Source organism: Maylandia zebra, linkage group LG13 (assembly GCF_041146795.1).
Source record: "Maylandia zebra isolate NMK-2024a linkage group LG13, Mzebra_GT3a, whole genome shotgun sequence".
NCBI lineage: Eukaryota > Metazoa > Chordata > Actinopteri > Cichliformes > Cichlidae > Maylandia > Maylandia zebra.
In genome coordinates, this window is record NC_135179.1 from 16,917,493 (window position 1) to 16,931,694 (window position 14,202).

Below are 14,202 nucleotides of genomic sequence, written 5' to 3' on the forward strand. Positions count from 1 at the left end.
AAGACAAAATATTAGCAGCATTTTTAATCATGTAAAAAAAAGCACTTCTTTGGCTTATATTAAAATATCTCCAGGATTAAATGGGCAGTTAAACTTCTTTACACTGACAAAAAGAGGAGTTTTACTGGTCCAAGCCACTTAAGATAAAAGTGGGTGTGGCCCACTATGTAAACAAAACTATATAAACAAAAATACCGGGTCACCAACAGGAGGTGTTTGACATGCCATGAAGCTCCCAGTGCACAGTTTATGTGCCGATGTTAATGCCAAAGAAGGTTTAGAGCTGGTTTATTAAGTCAGCAGTGTGCTGGGGACTTTTATGCACTCAGCACTCGGCTCTGTAAACCTTACACGTCTGACCTGCTGTGGTTCCTAAATGCTTCCACGTTGCAGTAAAACCACTTACAGCTCATTGTGGAATATAGAGGAAATTTCACAAACTGACATGTTGCAACAGTGGCATCCTATTTCAGGACCATGCTGGAATTCAGTGAGCTGTTTAGAACAAACCATTCTTTCACAAAAGTCTGTAAAGCCAGACTGAGGCTGAAAACACCTGAATTACAGATTAAGAGGTGTGGCTCAATACTTCTGTCCACAGAATGTAGCTAAACATGAAACGCCTGTCCAAATACGAGGTCTAGTCCATGTCAGTTCTATAATGTGAAAAAAACACTTACTTTCAGACAAAATAAAATAGTTGAAAGCACCACTTTAGAAAACTGAGATGACTAAAAAAAACAACAGACTTATTGTGTTGGCCTGTTTAATTGAATAAAAGAACCTATAAAAACAATAAATGCACGCGTGGAAGATGTGTCATAATTTATCTCATTAGTGTTGGGATAGCATATGTTATTATAGTGCCATTGTGAACCTATGAAAGGCTGATTTATACAGTGTAAGCACACTGTGAGCTTTGGCTATGGTGCTGTAAGTGAACTGAATTAATGCACAGAGCCAGTTAATATTTGCTTAGTGAAATGCTATCTGAAATCTGCAGCGCTGATGGTTTTTTTAAATGCCTTTAAAGTGTAAACCAGCCATGAGTTTGTCAGGTCATATGAGCTGTTCTGATCTTAAACCAGAGGCAGCATTACTAATGAAGGGTTGATCTATTCACTACACTGTCTACAATGTATTAATTGGGTAAATTAACCTCTTTGCAGCGACAGTATGTAAACATTTATTTTCAGGCTTACTGGAAGAAGCCTTTGCGTTTAAATCATGGAGCCATCATGGGCTTGGGTTCCTGCCAATAAAGTGTCAGAGGTCAATTACCTTTCAAAAGATAACAGCCACATTTACCATTTATCTTATCGCAAGCCTGATTTCCATCTTGTGGATTCATAAGTAAACAAGATGCTGAGATATTTATTTTGAAAGGGAGCAGGCGTAATAAAGGGGACTAATCTACTTGTCACACATGCTCGCCTTTTACTTTGTGACTCTGCTGACTCACACGAGATGAGCTGAATCAAAGCGGCTTCTGATTCAGTGACTTGGGAGCTGAGTATTCGAGAGGCTTTGAGCTGACAAATAGGTTTACTGCTTTATCTTAAAGGACCATACCTGTGGTTTCGTAGACCTTTCATTTGCTGCGCACATCTCAGATTTTTTCAGTTTTTATTCAAAGGCCTTTTGCTCATTGATGACTGTCTGCCAGGACAGAAAAATACAAGACAATCAGAAGTTTTGTTGTTCCTGTGCCAGAGCCAGACAAATCGAATCAGAAAAAGGGGCATGAAAACAGCAAAAATGCATCAGCTGAAATGATCTTTGAAAGTCATCAGACTGAAATCATAATTCTTAAATACCTTCCTTCCTTCAACATTAGTCTAACTACTCCAACCAAGCAGTAGAGCAATCTAAATCTGAAAATGATTTTGACAGACAAAAAAAGACACTAATCATTTGTTAGTGGTAAAATAGCTCCTTCATCTCCCTAACAAAAAACACAGCCTAACGTCTGATTGAATCAAGAACCAAAAAGAAAAGCTTGATTCAGTCAGACTATGTTTTTGCACATTGAACTTAACATGTATACTTTAAACACCAGCCAATGTTAAAGAACACTATACCGGCCATTTTATTAGTTACACTTTTCCAGAGTAGGGTTGAACCCCTTTTGCCTTCAGAACTGCATTAACTCAACAAGGTGCTGGAAACATTCCTCAGAGATTTTGCTACATATTGACATGAAGTATCACACAGTTGCTACACATCCATAATGTGAATCTCCTGTCCCAACACATCCCGAATGTGCTCCACTGGATTGAGATCTGGTGACTGTGGAAGCCTTTTGACTGCAGTGAACTAACTAACTGTGATGCTCAAGAAACAGTTTGAGGCGATTTAAGCTTTCTGACATCGTGAGTTATTCTGCTGGAAGCAGCCATCAAACATGGGTACACTGTGGTGTAGAGAAGAATGTGGACAGCAAGCATATTCATGTAGGCTGTGGTATTTAAATGATCCTCGTTTGGTACTAAGGAGTCCAAAGTGTGCCAAGAAGATATGCCCTGCACCATTATACCACCAGCAGCAGCAGCATGAAGTTGATACAAGGCAAGATGGATCCATGCTTTCATGTTGTTTACACCACATTCTGACCCATTTCTTCCAATCTTCCATTTTTCAGTTTTGGTGAACCCATGTAAACTGTAGCTTCAGTTTATTCTTAGCTTCTTAGTGTGGTCTTCTGCTGCTGCAAGCCCTCTACTTCAAGGTCTGACGTGTTTTGTGTGTTCAGTGTCACTCTTCTGCATACCTTGGCTGTAACGAGTGGTTATTTCAGTTACTGTGTCCTTCCTATCAGCTCAACGGAGCGTGGCCATTCTCCTTTGACCTCTGACACCAGCAAGGCATTTTTGCCGAGAGCACTGACACTCACTGCATATTTTCTCTTTTCTGGACCATTCCCTGTAAACCCAAGAGATGATTGTGTGGAAAATCCCAATAGATCAGCAGTGTCTGGAATATCCAGACCAGCATGCTTGGCACCAATAACCACGGCACAGTCAAAGTCACTTAAATCACCTTTTCATTCTGCTCCTCCGTTTGAATTACAGCAGGTCATCTGAAACATGCCTACATGCCTATAGGCGTTGAGTTTCTGCCATGTGATTGGCTAATTAGACAACTGCATTAATGAGCAGTTGAACAGATGTGCCTACTGAAGTGACGGTGATTGTAAGTTTTTATGCTGATTTCCAAACTGTTTGCTTTTGGGTTTTAAAAACTAGAAAAAATTATTGATTCTTAAATAAGTTAGAGTTTGTCACAGTCTGCACTGTGCTCTACAATTGTAAGACACTTAAATTGCAATCAGGAACCATTGTCAAAACTGTTGTTGCAGTCAAAAGCTGAAAAGGCACTGCTTTGACAAGCTGCGCTGTCAGAAATTCAAATCAAAATGGGAAGTGAGTAAACATGGATATGAAACGGCGCGTGTGAATCTAGTTTTCTTTCTTTCCTTTAAAGGTGGCTCACAAATCTCTGATGTGGCGTCTTCAAATATACTCGCAGAAGGAGTTTTCACTCTGCTGTCAACCACATCACTAAGTGCCGATAACATAACTTAAAGACAACTAAATGCTGTGTGTGCTGTGATGGATTAGCTGTGTCAATCAAGCTTCTGCAAGTTACACTTCATAATCTAGTGAAGTCACTGGAAACAAACAGCAGCTTAAAAACAATCAGAAAACATCAGAAAAGATATGCATGTGTAAAATACAGTGTAAGTGATTTGGTGTCAATGAGCTGGGACATGCAAAAAAATCATAATATTAGTAGCAAAACTAAGTTATGGTCCTTTAATTGTGAGCTTTCATTTTCCCATGACCGAGTGAGCGTTCGCCAGTCTAGTCACTTGGCAGGAACTCACCTGTTTTGGGGAGGGGGGAGGAGGGGAGCCACTACTACAACACCAATAAATGTCAAAACGGTGAGCGGGATCAATATGCAGGCATTAATCTCTCGAGAAGGTATGCGATGTATCAAACTTGGCAGACGCTGTGTGTGTCAATCCACACTTATGCTCTCTTTAAAAAAACCGAGCAGCCACAATTAACGCCTTTTTATTCGTTCTGTCATTGGTTTTGTCATTAATAGCGTTGCCCCAGGCACAAAGAGCCAGTTTAACTGTCAAAATCCTCCCTTCAGATCAAGTGCACATCATCGTGCCTGATGAACAACCTGATAAAACTGACATTTCCCTCCTGCCTGCACCTGTGAGTCTAAGGAAGAGCGTTACCAGAAGACATGGGACGGTGCCAGCCCAGCTTGACTGAGTGCCACACAGTCCAAAGGACAGACGCTTCACATAAAGACAACAAACAACTTAATACCCTGGTGTGTGTGTGTGTGTGAGGGCGCCTGCGTGTGTTTGGTTGTGTGCAGTGTGAATTTTAATGAGAAATGCAGAGAAAGACACTGGGAGACCAAAACACAAGAGATAGAGCTCTGAGATTGTCTCCCACTGTGTCTGGACTGGCGGCTGCTACTCTTCTTGACCCCGATGCTTCGAGCCACAGATCAGATCAGGGACGCTATGCGACAGATGTCTGCCCTGGCGCTCTGTTCCAGGCATGAGTGCTGCTGGCACACGAACCGACGAGGGATGGCGGCGAGGGGCAAAAAAGGGAGAGAACAGAGTGAGCACAGAGGACGAGCTGGATGGCATGAAAAAGGAGAGGAGGGAAAAGAAAACAGGAGAAGAAGAAAGGGGTGGGGGAATTCACATGTCACTTCCTGCAGACTTCATCAGCAGGACGAGATATACTCCGTCACATCTCTGTCAGAAACCAGTTTGGGCAGAAAGAGATGCTACAAGTTCAGACATACCTCCAGCTGACCCCGACTGACCTGGGGGACGAACAGGAGGTCCTCACGCTCATTTTGAGAAATAAACGCTTGCGTGAGGCAACACACAAGCCTCGTCTCTGTGCAGCAAAAAAACCTGATAAAACTACAAGTTTTCAATCAGGCACCGCTACACAAAAGTCAACGCACGACCTCCACACAACGACTCGCTTTCACTCTGAGGAGCAACACACGATAAAGATGATGAGAAGAGAGAAGAAGGGAGCTAATTATAGCCGCGCAGCAGGATGGCCAGAAACAAACTTGATTATCATCATCGTCAAGAAGGCACAAAGGAAACCTGCTGCCTCCCCTCTTCCACCACAATCCAATAGAGAGGCTTTTAGCCTTCGTAATGATTTAGAAAGTGACAAGTCAAACAGATTTACTGTGACAGCCTGAAAGGGACCAGCACGAACACTATAACAGCTCACGTGATCCAGACCTCCGAGCACTTCTCCTATTCCCCCTTCCTCTTCTACATCCCCTTTCTCAAGCCAGCCACCCCTTCACCCACCGTTCCAGTGGTCAGGGAAGAATGAGGCCGGCTCAATAGAGGTAGGCAGCAACACTATTCATTTCCCCCCTCACTCAACACGAGCCCCCTTCAAACGAGAGGGAAAAGCTCTGCTTTTGTGGAAGTTAGTTACTTAAAGCGACAGCCCACCAGATAAGGATCTGGTCACGGAAAACTTGTGGTACGGAGTAAATGGAGATACCTTTGTACAATTTTAACACCATTACCCATGGTTTATCAGATTTAATGAGCCATGAATGTGAGGTCAAATTTTCAGCTTGCAGGAGCAGCTGACAACATTTCTAAAGCACTGTTTGCCCTTCCAGCAACCGTAAAACACAATTAAAAATGCTTATTAATCTGCAAAGGAGAATCATTAAATGTGGAAAACATAAGGCAATCATTGCAACATCCTTTTCTTTTTTTTATCATTATTAGTTTTTGAGTGAAGACAGTGCTGTTTCTTACCCTCGGTTTTTCATCCATATTCATTGGAAGGTATCTTTTGTGCCCTGAGTGACAGGCTCTACATTTGACTTTCATTTCCGTGTCTGAAACATGGAGAAAATTTATGTTTGAGCAGCGCCGGTCCCTCCAGGCCTGAGATGGTTTTCCTGGTGCAGTCATCTGATTTTTTTTTTTTTTTTTTTTTTGCATGCCTCTCTCCGTCTCCTTTCTCTGGAAGGTGAATAACACCTTGGCTGTTGCGAGCTTTGAAAACAGAGCTACCCCTAAAAAGCCGTCAGAGATGGCAGCAGAGGGATATGCGTGGAGAATACTCAAGAAGGAGAGACCCTCAGGCTACCCAGATTTGGTTTCCACTCGTTCTGGCTTCCAAAAGCAAAGGAATTCCAGAGAAAATCAGGGCAGGACCTCACCCCAAGCCACCTCTACTGCTGCTGCTGCTGTTACTACCACTACCCCCATTTCCCTCACAAACACACAGCACAGCAAAGGTGATTTCATGCACCCATCAATGAGACATCCCTTCTCTCTTTGTTACACATTTATGCTGATTTGATATCCAGGGAGACATGACAAGTAAAAGAAGATGGCAGTGTGTGTGTTTGTGTGAAGTTTGGTCTCGTCCATCTGCTGCTCTTGTTTACCGTCACTAACCAGCACGACTTAGACATCATCTCTGGACTGGAGCACAACACTGTGCAACCGCCTCAAGATATTGCAGGTGAGGCAATGATATGACAAACTGCACCCCCACCCCATCTTTTCAAACATGCCCCTTGCTTGACTCAGACATGAAACGTGTGAGGTCCTCACGTGTGTCTTTAACAATGTCAACACATGCCATTCAGCCTCCACTCAGCTGGAGTTGCCAAGTAAAGGTTGGAAGACGGCTGTGAGAGCAATACAGCTGAGCCGTATAATAACTCTGGTAGATCATTAACATGTAGGTAATGGGAGGATGTTGGGACTGGAGCAGACACGGCTGACTGAAGAAATATTATCGCCTTTTTACTAACAATATTTACAAGCATGTTAAATATAAATCGCTTTACTCAAGCTCACATATTTATGAACAGCAGCCCGCATCCTTAAAACACAAGGACTCTGGTTGGTTTGTCAATAATGTTTGCCAGATAATTAAAGAGCCCTGGGAGACAATGATAAACATTGTTTAGAGGCTGATCCCTGGCAAGCGCCAAGCAGTGTATCATTGCTGTCTCCGGAATACACACGATTACCCTGGTCTCATTACTGATATGATAAACGACGGCTTCCACCGTGGCTTTGGTGTGCCGGGAGGACGCACGCAACAGGGGTAGATTAGGGGGAAAAAAGTGGTTAAACACATTGCCCCTGTAATAGACCAGCGCTAAACAAGAAAGATGGGTTATCTGCAGGAGGACTGCAGATAATGTTTGTGATATTTGCAAAGTCAGGGCTGCAGCCAGCTTTTATGGTGCTTCCAACCATTTATTATGAATTGCTGAGATTACTGTTTAATAATGTGGACTCAGACTCTTTGCTTCTTTATTTGCTTCACTCCTCATCATCCCATTGCTCCCTTCATCCCTCTCCTTCTCTGTGAAGTTAATGCTGTTGCTCGGCCCCGGCCCACCAGCCCGTCTCTTTTTACAGTTAGTGTATCCACACAGAGGTTTAAAATATGCCCCTTTATCTGAGCCGCCCAGGCGGGAAAATGAAAGGGATGTCAGTCCTTAGAACCCTGGGAAAGCGCCTGGCTCAACCGCCAGTGTCAAAACTGAGGGAAGGGCAATAAGCGGGCAAACACACTGAGCAACGTTGAGAAATAGGAAGAAAACAGCCTTATTAGAGCAGCGAGGCTCACGATTATATGCCAATATGATTTGAGGAGGCTCTCCATAACAACCACAACAGGCATCATTAACTGACCAAAAGGCAAAACTGGAAAATCAAACCCCAGCGTACGGCCGACTCCCCGCCCTTAAAGCTGAATGACATTTTTATTGCTCGCCCGCACCTCGGCAAAGAAAAACGAATGCCGCTTTTCGCTATTGACCACGTTATCAGCCCAGCGCTCCTTGCATGCGTAAGCAGCAGGCGTCGCGTGAGAGCAGATATTGCATGACTCCTTCGCAGCCTCATAACCCACACCGCGAGCTGGAGAATAAATGCTGTCCCTTTGCATTAGTAACATCCCAGTTAATTTACGTTGTCAGAAAACAAGGAAGTATGTATCCCTGGAGGCCATGAAGGGAGACAATTCGACCGCCTTCATAGAATCTCTGCCATCACTCTGCATCTCCCACGCAACCTCCACCAGAAAATCAGCATCAGCGTGCACTCTGAGAGACAACAGTGCCGACTAGACAAGGCGCTGTTTATAGCACAAATGGTATTATAAACACAGCATGTGGTGTATTATCTTTAGAAAATGATTCATTATGGCCTATAAGCTAGAAAGATTTGCAACACGCTGGGTGGAGGGGGTAACTAAACTGTATCTAAAATTAATTCCTATCATTGGGAATCCTCCTCGAGATGAGGTGCTGTTGCTTGAAAACATAACAGGTTATATTGATGCGGGCCCAGCAGGCCGGTCGGCCCAGCACCTGGCATGAAACGAAGCGCAGGACAAGCCTCCTGAGATAGCGAGAGGGAGTCTAAGCGCAGACCTGAGTGGCTCTCTGGCAAATGAACCCACGTGGGACACTGTGCAAGGTGTGAGGACCTCTTGGAGGAGGCTTGCAGACGTGCTCGAGTATCAAGAGAAGCAAGGCAAACACAGCAGATCAGTGCCAAAACTGTAAACCCACTGACCCAGCGTGAAGAGGGAGAGGGGAGTAATTAGCGACTGTACTTACAACTCAAAGGAGGAGGAAAGAGTAGAGGAGAAAGTAGGGAAGAGAAGGGGGTGGGGGGGGCTGAGAGCACACAGTTGGAGGATGAAGACAATGAGTTTGTTTAGCTTAAACAGGATTTACAAGCCAAACAGACACACGCCAACGCCACTCACTCAGACACATACTATCTCTTTTCCCCGCTGCCTGCCGCCCCTCCCCGCCCCCTCCCTGTTTTGCCAACACAGACGCACAGAAACGCAGCCGAGACGGGCTCTCAGCGAGGATTTCATCAGCTGGAGGAAAAAAGTGAGGGTAATTGCTCGCGATGGTGAGAAGTCTTGAGTGCATGCAGCGGCGTTGGGGCGAATGGATGGATAGAGGGAACATTTTGTTCCTCCTGTGCGGGCTCCGACTCTCATATTGTTCCTGATGAGGCCGGGTGTCATTTATGATTCAAGGGCCCCCGCTCTCTCACGGCGGATGGGAACAGGACACGGCCATTGTGACATCCTGTGCACTCGTTTCTCAAAGAACATTAAATCAAACATGTATGAGATGGTGACAGGGGTGGGCCGGCAACTTCTCCCTATTCGCTCTCCTCACCTTCTCTGCACTTTGTTTCGCTCTCGTCTCAGGGAGAGAGAGAGGAAAAAAAGAAAGCACTTAAGAGGACTGCGTCTCCCTGATGTTGGCAGAGCTCAAGAGCTGAAATGACGGCTCTTAAGAAAGAGGAGTTAAGCTGGTGTTTTGTCTATATTAAACCAATATCTGTCAACAAGGAAACAACTGACAGGCAAAGCAAGGACAACACGGAAAAATTATATCCCCGCTGTAGTTCCTCATAGTAACCAGAGCCTTTATTTACCTCAAATGCAGAAGGTAACAGGCCTTTATCTGAACCAGGATTGCATTAGAGGCAGCATTTTATTTCTAATTCCCTCTGTTTGATCAGCGTAAGTGGTCACGATTAAACAAAGCCTCATTGCAATCCCATTTGCCATGTTAAAGCTCAATCTGTTAATACTATGGCGACTTAGTCTTGAGAGAAAACAAGGAAGCTAAACTCCACCTACCCACTGCACACATGGTATTAGTTCATTTCCGATCTAACATGAAAGTAAATAAAACCCAACGGGAGCAAACAGAGCAACTCATTCATGACAGCACGTGCAAAACATTTCACCTGATGTCCATAAACATCACCCGCATGCCCGCTCGGGCTCACGGCTACAGTCCTACACGGTCCTTAACGAAACAATGCTGCTCGCCACCGCCGCTCGAGGTTCGGTGCCTTGCTCGAAGACTCAGCATTAGTCATGCTGACTGTCCAGCCTACCTCAAGCAACTCAGGAGTTTAAAAGTAGTGCTTTCTTCAACCACAAACCCAAACCACAGCGTAAGGTTGGCAGCTTGAAGAACAGTGGTGACAGGCATGTGGAACTGAGGGTTTTTTTTAATCCCGGCGCCTCATGTTGGTCCACTTTTGGCTTTCTGCACTGAACTGATGTCATTGCACGCTGTCAGCAGGATGAGTTACAGCTGCTGTATGCTTCATTTTCTCTGAATTAGTTAGCCTGCAATTACCAGGCTTTAACTTGAAGGGAGCTTAACTGTAGACTTATGGGTAGAATTACAACAACATTTAGGAAGTAGTTAAGTGTCTGACAAGAGGGCACAACCTCAGCTCAAACTGAATAGTTCAGGTTTTAACTCCCTCTAAGCTCTTATTCTCAGATTGAGTCTTTAAAAACGCTCTGAGGCAACACACGTTTTCCCTTATTAAAAAGACCAAAATAGGCACATTGAAAAACAAAAGGCTGGGTTTTTAGATGACAAGTAATGCCAAGTTTGAACCGCACTCAAGACACAGACAGCGAGAGAGAGACAGAGAGAGAAACAAGGCCTGACTTCTGCTCTGGACACGAGTGGGTGGGTTAGGGCTGCTGGTGAGACACCAGACTACAAGAATCTGTGTCAAGTTGAACAGGCAGCAAGTATTTCACAGTAGTCCTCGAACAACAGGAACAGTCAGATGAAATGTCAGGCTGTCAAAACATTGATTAGCGTTCGCCAGGTTTTTAAGCACTTAGCTGGCTGCAGCTGTGCCGACACACACAGCAAACAGCGGCAGAGATGGTGCAACTTGGTAAATTGCTGAGTAACAAAAAGCTAATTACTGAGACACAAGTAATTAGTTGTTTTCCTGCTACGTACTTCTAATCAGCATTACCTCACTGCTTTACCGAGGTACAATGACAGGGGGTAATGTTAACTCACTACCTTAATCTTTTCTGTGACTAATCAGCATGTGAGACTGAACAACTGCACAACTTAAGCATGCGTCGCAACTTTCTGCAGCCCAAACTATCAGAAAAGACAGATTAATACTAAAAAGATTTGGTTTCAAAGGATACATATTTCCCAATATTTTCCCCAATATTGGCTAATGCTGCAGCTTAAAGAGAATAATCTCCACATTCTGCCTCAGGATCAAACACGCTGTTGGATGCAAACGTAATTTTTCTTCCCGTTTTGCTGCAACTTGTAGCGGGGCCAGTGCATGTGTTGTATTTCTATCTGCTGAAAATTTCACTATTTTTCCAGTAAGATCGCCTTCACATTCTTGCACAGGCAGCCAAGCACTCCATTCTCAGAGAGCACGCCTGCAATTGTGTCCAGCACCATCTTAAATGACTTTGGAGAAGAAGAAAAAAAGAAAAAGAAAATTTTGATTTCAAAGTGTGTATGCTGGAGCCTTTTAGCCTGTTTAGTGAATCAGACACTTCTGTCTTGTCTCTCAGTCTGGCTGGCTGGCTGGTTGCAGAGAGGCCCCATGAGGGACAACAGAAGGAAAGAAAACTCACACGAACACACACATACACAAACAGACACACTTCCAAGTTTCAAACAGTTGCAGATGGCTTTAATTCCTTGCCCTCTTTCTTTCACAATTTATCAGGTAACCTACTCTGAATGACTGCGCTGCCTTTTCATGCTTTGGTGAGATGACTTAATGCTCCTTTGTTTTGTCAGAAGAAGGGGGGCAAACAGCACTAATTAATGTGGTGCAGCTGACAAGTGTTGCTGCTGAAACAATTTCATTACATCACCAATTTAAATTACCCAGGAAGGAGACACTGGAGGGCGCACCCATCCAAAATCTGTTTATACACTTTCTGAGACATACAGGGAGTGGACACAATAATACGAACACCTGCAATCCAATGCAATACCCCAGTAATGAACCCAGTAACTGTTTTTAAGCCTGTAATATCAACTTTTATGCAAGGCTGTATCAGATTTCTTAGGAATCTGGTGCTTTTGGGCGTTTAAAGCATGATGACATTATAACAGCAGTTAATTTGATCATCCGCTCCAATCACGCCCCCTTCAACTTCAACCTTACTAACAAGTAAAGGGCCCTTTTTGTCACCCTCTCTCAAAGTTCAGCTGTCCTGTAGCAGGATGCACGGTAATGAAAGAGCAGCAGTCTCCACCTCCTCCTTCTCCTCCTCCTCCTCCAATCGTGAGCCCCCCTCTTCTCCACTCTGCCCAGACTGGCCTCACATCCAGACAGGAGGAATTTAACGGGGAGGGTCCACCAGACTTAAGGCAGAAGCCTGCACTGAGTCAAAGCTGCTCATCCACACTCTGCTGCAGAAGGGCTTGTAAATGTGGCAATGCTGTTCTCTATCGGGGATAGTTTAATGTAGAGCAAGCCAGATGCACATGCTAATACTGGACCATTACAGATGTGAGTGCACTGCAAGGCTCCAGTGCAGGCATACAGCTATTATAAATCACCTGAGCATTGTCTTAATTGTAATAGTCACACTGCAACACACAAATACACACAAATACATATAGTGCAAGTAAACTATCTATCAGAGGCCAGATTCACAAGGTGTCCCTGCAAAGGTCCCAAACGACCTAACACGTTGAGCCACTGATCTTTGAATGATCCCTGACTACATCCAGCAAACACAACTAGTGTTATCAGATAGCAATTACCACTGAAGCTGCATGACATGTGCCGTTCAGCAGAACAGAGCAGGGCAGCATATGGACATGCCTACTAATTGCATTACAACAGGTAGCGGATAATAGCCTTGAAGGGAGTCAACAAGCCCAGGCACACTGCTGACTGTTAGCTAAGTGACACACATTCTCAGTTTAGCATCAAACGAGCCATCAGCTGATCCACCGAGACGAGACATTCACCCACACACATACACACGCAGACCTGCAATCACTGACTTACTAGCGCATTCATTTCTAGTGATTTTAAGAATAATGTACACACGCCTCACGAAATGATCCTACAGACCCAGTGACTTTGGACGTGTCGCTCCAGCGTAACTACACAGGTAGAGGGGATACGCGGCACAGTCTGGATATTACGCCGCGTAAACGAGCTCCGGCTCGGCTCTTAACGTGCACCCGCTGGCACGAGACTCTCAGCGGCTGCTAAAAGGTTTCCAGGAGGTCACCCTATTGTTAGGAGGTAGTATCTGTCCAGCGGGAGGCAAAACCACACACACGCACGCAAACACACGTTCAAAACCCCGCTGTGTAACACAAAAAATAACCAGGCGCGAAACTTACTTTGAGCTCGGACCCGAGCGGCAAAGCGGCGTATTGTGTCTCCAAACCGCGTGTTTACGATGCTCCCCTCGCTCACTCGCTTCCCTTCCACAAAGACGACGTGAGAGCTCCGAAGACGCTGTGACTGAGTGACTGAATCAACTATCGTAGAGCACGGCAAGTTGAAGTGTCAGATTACACTGGCTATTCAGTTACCAGAGAGAGCCGTGCTCGGCGGCCGGCGTGAAAACGTGACCTAGACTTTCCGCGGAAGGACACCCGGGTGTGAAGGTGTAAGTAGACGCTAACAGCCTGATAACGGCACGTTTCACACTGGAGCGGACTGCAGCCGGCAGCTCCGGCTATTGTCTGCTTTTGTGTCATTACAGCAGTGATGCTTCAGAGCTGCACTGTGTAACCGAGCCAGGAGTTAATTGCTAATTCAGCCATTGTGTGAGTTTAATAGCTGTTAGTAAAACATAATAGGAATATACATGAAAGGCAACACCGTAAGCTTATCTGAGATACAGATTTATTCACGTTATTATCAAAAAACGACTTAATTAACTAGCTAGTAATTATTATTGTTTTTTTGTTGTTGTTAGTAGCAGTAGTGATGTGAACTCTATTAACTTTATTAGCCAATTTTTATTGTTCTTTTTCTTATTATTATATATTATAGTGTCTTTATAGTGTAGTGGTTTACATATTTGCTGAGAAAGCAAACAGTCCCTTGTTCAGTCTCAGAAAAAGACACAAATCCCTTTGGAGTTGTATCAGGAAGGGCATCGGGTGTAAAAATCTACCGAGTCGAACATCCAGTGTGGCCACCTGTGCATAAGGGAGAAAACAAATCTCTTAATAACTGTCTAGTTATTATTATTATCATTATGCTTTAAGGTTAAGTACAGGTCATGCCTCACACCACATCTTAAATCATCATTAAATCTG

The 14,202-nt window shown here is 44.4% G+C and overlaps 1 protein-coding gene across 4 annotated transcripts in view; it reads right to left on the reverse strand.

Annotated features, from left to right (window-relative positions):
* The window catches only part of zmiz1a (zinc finger, MIZ-type containing 1a), a 122,101-nt gene extending 108,652 nt beyond the window's left edge, over positions 1 to 13,449 (reverse strand). For 2 of the 4 annotated variants that reach the window (XM_023153439.3, XM_023153441.3), the window contains exon 1: positions 13,273 to 13,449. The gene's annotated coding sequence lies outside the window, so the exon portion shown is untranslated. The remainder of the gene's footprint in view (positions 1 to 13,272) is intronic. The other 2 variants (XM_023153438.3, XM_004551636.6) reach the window with 1 other exon arrangement.
* Positions 13,450 to 14,202: the final 753 nt, after the last annotated feature.